The sequence below is a fragment of the Rattus norvegicus genome, chromosome 6, assembly GCF_036323735.1.
Source record: "Rattus norvegicus strain BN/NHsdMcwi chromosome 6, GRCr8, whole genome shotgun sequence".
Taxonomy (NCBI): domain Eukaryota; kingdom Metazoa; phylum Chordata; class Mammalia; order Rodentia; family Muridae; genus Rattus; species Rattus norvegicus.
Genome location: NC_086024.1, coordinates 101,165,720 through 101,171,719, shown reverse-complemented (window position 1 = coordinate 101,171,719; position 6,000 = coordinate 101,165,720). Strand labels below are relative to the sequence as shown.

Genomic DNA, 6,000 nt, shown 5'->3' with positions numbered 1-6,000 from the left:
AGGAAAAAAAAAAAAGAGCTCAGGCAAAAGGAGAGAGGAGAGTTCTATGGCTTTTTAATACCTGTGGATTTTGTCCCGATTAGATTTCTTACTGTTTAAATACCTACTCTCAAAAGAAGTGCGACGACAGCAGGCAGTGAAATATCTTTTGCGTACCTTTAATACACAGACTAAGTTTGAACATCTGGCAATTGAACACCCTTTGCTCTTGAATCCTAGAAAACAGCGTAATTATACACTCAAGCAAACTCAAGAGAAAGGCTGTTTCCTGTTAAGACTTCCAGGGAGCATCAAAGTTAAAACTCCCTTCTGCATCTATACTCTTTTTAATCCACTGCTGTCTCCATTACACCTGCGATTACCCGGGTTGATGGTCTGTGAGCGATCATCCCAGGCACAGCGTGTGGAGGACCCCCCACCCCGAATAAAAATAAAAAGAGGAAGAGCACGCAGCAAACCTTACTGACCAATGACCTTGTACCGTTGAAAAGTCAAGAAAATAGGGTTCCCTGCAAGCCGCCCATGTTCATCGGTGTCACCCTCCTTAGTCGCAGATGTCTTACTAGACACCCTTGATTCTAGCTTCTACTCTGGCCTGCTGCACCCCACTCCACCAAAGCTTGCAGTGAGAATGCCGGGCTCCCAAGAAGGTGCAGGTGGGCTGGTGGCCCACTTGCCTGTTGATTATGGCCCCTGCAACCTACAACTATAGGCTGCGCGCCACCAACCAGAACAGCCGGGTTCTCCCCGACAGTACCCTGCTTGAAAGCTGGAGCCGCGGCCTCCAGCCCGTAGGCTGGGGGCGGGGGCCTCGGCCCAGTGCCCACCCCCTGCGCTCCCAGCGTCTGCTCCTACTACCAGTCGGTTGTAGCCGGCCGGGAGCACGCTTTCTAACGTAACCCGCCCGCGGGAACAATCTGTCCCTTCCAGCCTATCTCTGGAGGGGCGCAACAGCCGGGGCGCCCTCCTCAACCACCCTACGGCCTAAACGGGTCTTTAGATGTATTTTCAAAACGAGATCATAGTCTGAGGGGACGCAAGGCGGGAAAGGCTGGGAGGACTCCTTTTCGCCGCCAGGCTTGCGGCTCCGGACACACGAATTAGGCCGGAGCTGCAGAGTCGAGTCCTCTTCCCGAGGCAAGGGGCTCGGGGTGTGCGGGATCAGGGGAGGTGAGAGAGGACCCTGGCGCCCCAGGTCCCGGCGGCGGCGGCGCTAGCGGCGAGGCAGGTGCCCCCGGGCGCGCAGTCTGATTGGCAGGTGCAGGAGTGGGTGGGGAAGGCGGGCCTGGCGCTGCGGGAGGCTGCGGCCCCGCCTCCCCGCCCCCGCCGCGGGACTATCTGGTCCCGGCAGCAGCGATGTCCCCCGGCAGGAATGTCCCTCCTCAGATAATGTTATTTATATCTCTGGGCGGGTCCGTGGCTCCGCAGCACCAGGCGCCCGGCGGCCGCTGTGCCAGGAGCCCCGTGCTGCCCTCCTCCCCCTGCGCCGCCGCCCCCGGGCTCGGGGTGGCCGCCGCTTCAGCCCCAGCGCAGGTGAGTCCCCGAGGGCCGCGCAGCGGGAGGGAGCTGGGTGCCTGGGAGCGAGCGCTGGGGAGCGCGGGGCCCAGGGGGCGGGTGACGCGACAGCCCGGTGGCCCCGGGTGCCTAGCATGGGGCGGAAGGGGTGCGGAGCCCGGGAGGCCCTGGCGGCTGCGGCAGTCGTCACCCCGGGACGCGGGAACCCGCGTGGGTTTCGCAGGCGCTGGGCGAGCAGGGCGCTAGCTTTGGGAAGCCAGCTAGTAGAGTGTCGCCCTGGGGCACGGGGAGTGGGTTTGGGGTGTGTGTGTTCTTGGCCGCCTCCCCCTGGACCCTCGCCTGGGAGTAACGCGTGTGTGTGTGTGTGGGGGGGGGGGGCTGCTTTTGGTCGGTCTGAGGACTGTCTGCTTGTACCTCTTGCTGCCTGGCTTCTCAACCCCCCGGTTGTGTCGGATCCTCTTCTGGAACTTGGCTAGCGCGCTCCAGGCTGCCTAGTGCCAAGGCTGGGAGGACAGTTCAGGGCAGCAGAGGGGGCCGGGCCTCAGGATGCCAGGCAGGACGTGCAGAGTGGCCCAGTGTAGACTGAGAAGGGAAAGATCAAGTGTCCCAGAACTATTCTTCAAGGACCCTCACCCATCCCGCTTTGAGTTCCTATTCTACAAAGCCCACTCTACTCTTACCTTCGTGCCAGGTCCAGCAACTTGGACCTAAAGAAATAGCAGAAAATGGAAGAAACAAGAGCTCTAACACAATCCTCAAGTCCCACCAACTTAAGACTTCCCAAAGGGGAAATAGCTATGAGGCTTGAGTACAGTTTCCGTGACAACAAGCCTTAGGTAGGGCCTTGATTTATAGTCTATTAATATCCAAACCACTGTTTTCAGTGAGCAATTAGAGGTGCTAGAGTTAATAACACCCTTAACTCACTGAAGGGATATGGAAAGAAGCCATTGTTTTAGATGCATCCGGCCGGGTGGGATGGGATTATATAGCGATGGTCTCTTTAACTAAGAACTTCAGTGAGGAGAGAGGATCCGGCTGTCACCTCCATGCTATGAGGCAGCCACGCAAAACCCCTGCCTGTGCAATGGATGTATATAGTTCAGTTTCCAAGGGAGGTGATTCAGATAGCTCCTGAATGAGAGGAGCCTTCAGGGGAAAAGAAAGCCGAGGCACATTTAAGATATTCTCTTAGGCTACCCCTAGCTTCACAGGTCACTCAGAATTGTAATCTAGAATTCCCTTTTTAACTGCTCTATTACTGTGGCCCAGGGTGGCCATCTCCTATTGCAGGATCGGACTTCATATGCTTTTCCAATGAGGCCTGCTTCCCAGAATGTTATGGGAAACTCTTACAAGTGCACACTGTTTGTTAACTGTGTACTGAATGCCCAGCACCCGAGGCTTGGGGACTAGCTAACAAAAGGAACAGTAAACTTAGAACAGAGAAGAGCCCACCAACCTTGAGATGAGACCAGCCGTTTATACTAAGTGTTATCAAATTCTAGCCTTGAATAAAGCACAGTTGAAAGGAGAGGCACCCTTCGCTAGTGTGCCTCCCTTTATCAGTGGCCCCGTGGTAGTGGCTGGGGATGAGCCAGTCCTGTTAATCTTGAGTTCTCTGAAGACATAGAGTCCGCTTAAGGAATTGAAAGCACCCAAAAACTCCCAGGCATTCAGGCTGGGCCTTGCAGCACAGGCATATCAAGTTTTCCCCAGCGACTTGCCCGGTGGAGAGCTGGGATGCCACTTTTTTGCTCTGGCTTTTGCTTCGTCTTAAGTGTTCTGAAGGTGTCCGGTGGAACCAACACACCTGTTGGATCGTTTGCTTGGGGGTAAAGGGAATATAAGGGCATCCCAGAGGGCTGACTCCCGCCTGCAGTCATGCTCGACAAAATAAATATGGCTATTTTTGGCAAACTAGGTGCGAGCGAAAGCTTTGAATTAATGTCAGTCTGCCACAATTTTGGAAAACTAGTAGGTTTTTGATAAATAAAAAGAACAAGAGCTTCTATTTACCCTGTCTTTTATGTACTTGTGGCTGGCTGGTGAGTGTTGACTGAATGAGAGAATGAATGATCAGGGTTGCTTTATAGGGTATCTGTCAGTTCTGCAAGGTCACGCATATTATCCCATTTTAAAAAGCAAAGAAATGGCTGGTGAGATGGCTCAGTGGGTAAAGGCGCTTGCTGGTCAAGCCTTGTGATGGACTCCACAAAGTTGTGTTTTGACCTCCACAAGTGTCCTGTACACACACAGACACACAACACACACACACATAATAATAATAATAATAATACATTTTTTAAGTGAGGTAATCGGTTCAGGGAATTAAATAACTTGTTCATCTCACACAGCTGATGAGAGATGAGGCCAGGATTCAAGCTCCATCCCTTGCTCTGTTGTCCTTTTAAGATTAGAGGCTCAGCAGGGGCTGTAGAATAGGTTAGGAAGGTTTGCTTACAGCATTGGCTTATCACACTCTTCAGTCCTTGGACCTCGGATCATAATTTTGCCTATATCAGAGAAGCTTAAAACCTCAAGGCAGCATCGAGCATTTATTTGCTCAAAAGTTTTTTAGCTCGGCGGCCTCTTATTTTCAGGTCATTGTTTCAAGGACAGAATTATAATTTTGGCAATAGTCAAACAAAGATTTAAAAAAAAAAAAAAGATTTTCCTTTCAGTCCTAGAAGTGGCCAGAAGGGCTTGGTGATGCAAAGGGACCGTGTGATAGGACAGAGGATGATTATAAAAAATTCATGAGGCAAGTAGGATTGGAGTTGGAAGGGACCTTGGAGGTCACTGGTTTTAGCCTTCTGTTTATATGATCACTTGCTTAAAGGTGAGACCTAGTGGCAGTTCACCTGTCATTTATAATGCTCCCTTCTTCCTGTCATTCTAATCCATGTCTTCTCTGTATCTCTTTCTCTTCCATGGCCAGTGAGGCTGGTTTCCTGTAGTGCGTCCATTCAAGAAAGCTCAGGTTTCCTTTCCTTTGGGAGAGATGAGGCAAGAACATTAATGTCCGATAGTTTCAGCTTAGTGAAGTTCAAAACCAGGAGACAGAAATGGAAAGGTGCAGGGATAGGAGAGAGAGAATATGGTTTCCATAATGAAAGGCTAACCTGTTCTGTAATTCCCCTGTTGCTTGTTAACTATATATGCATACATTGTCCCATAAAAAGGTATGTACTTTGCTATCCACAGGCAGTATATATTTCAAGGCAACTATTTTTCTGTAGCATTTCTGGGAGATGAGAGAGAAACATAGGGTTGCCAGATACCTGGTTTTTGTTTGTTTGTTTGTTTTTTTGTAAAAAATTTTTTTATGTAAATGGATGTTTAGCTTGAATATATGTATGCATGTGTACCACATGTGTGCCTGGTGCTGTAGAGAGCCAGAGGAGAGCATTGGATGCCCTTAAGCTGAAGTTACAGAGGGTTCTGAGCCTCTTTGTGGGTGCTGGGAACAGAACCTGTGTCCTTTGCAAAAACAGTACACATTCTTAATTGCTGGGTCATCTCTCCAGTCCCCAGATACCTATTTTAATCTGAACCTAGTCACTAAGTTGTTCTTGAAGAATATTGTTTCAAAGTCAAGCACTCTGTCCAAAGTCAAACTCTGCCCAAGACATGAAAAGGCAGAAAACATGACCAGTGGGAAGTTTGAAGTACTATCAATGCATTTGTTTACTGCCTATGATGGTTTTCACCACCCCTGACCTTCAGATTAACCTTATCAACTGATCGGCAACCATAGGAATGAAAGTCGGATCTGTGTAGGCTGCTGAGGAGTTCGATTTTATAATGATGCTTGGCTGGGAAGTCCATGGATAGTGGACTGTGAAGCCTAACAGATGTGGTTAAGACAAAAATACAGAGCAGAGGATACTTGGGAAAGGGTGTTCTGTCTATAGGGTAGTTTGTACTGACTCATTTGGTCTTTACCAGGAAGATGTTTTTGGTTACTGTATTGTAGGGATGGGGTCTGGGAGGAAGTGTGCATGTGTTGGTCTGTACGGGAATTAGCTCATCTCTCTGCAGTTGCTGGGGTTATCAGACAAGCATCTCTCCTCTGACAGCCCCGGGAGGTAAAGGTCTCTTGGCATGGAATGTGGAGATAGAGATCAAAGGAGAGCATAGGAGATAGTCAGGGAACTTCACTGTCAGATCTGGCTCCTCTGACTGAATAGTCAAGTCCTGGTAGTAAATATTTAGAAAATGTCATAGTATGGTTTCCTTTTGTTGCTTATGTCTTAGTTCACAGCCAGGCAGTCTGAGTTCTTCCATTTTCAGCCAGCCTCAGCCGAGCAGCAAATCACCAGGGGATCACCAGCCTTGCAGCTCACTGAGTTTAAAGGCTGAGTGCTTTCCTGGTAATTGTTTAGCCAGCTTCTGACATCCCCAGACCACCTCTCATTTTGTTCTTTCCTTCTGGTTACAGGAACTATAACAAAGCCGTCTTCTTACTACCTCAGCAAGGCC

The 6,000-nt window shown here is 50.0% G+C and overlaps 1 protein-coding gene across 4 annotated transcripts in view; it reads left to right on the top strand.

Moving 5' to 3' along the window:
- The first annotated feature begins 1,330 nt into the window (after positions 1 to 1,330).
- The window catches only part of Sptb (spectrin, beta, erythrocytic), a 126,878-nt gene continuing 122,208 nt past the window's right edge, over positions 1,331 to 6,000 (top strand). For 2 of the 4 annotated variants that reach the window (XM_017594143.3, XM_017594142.3), the window contains exon 1: positions 1,346 to 1,533. The gene's annotated coding sequence lies outside the window, so the exon portion shown is untranslated. Of the gene's footprint in view, positions 1,534 to 6,000 lie in introns of all 4 variants that reach the window. The other 2 variants (XM_006240244.5, NM_212522.1) reach the window with 2 other exon arrangements.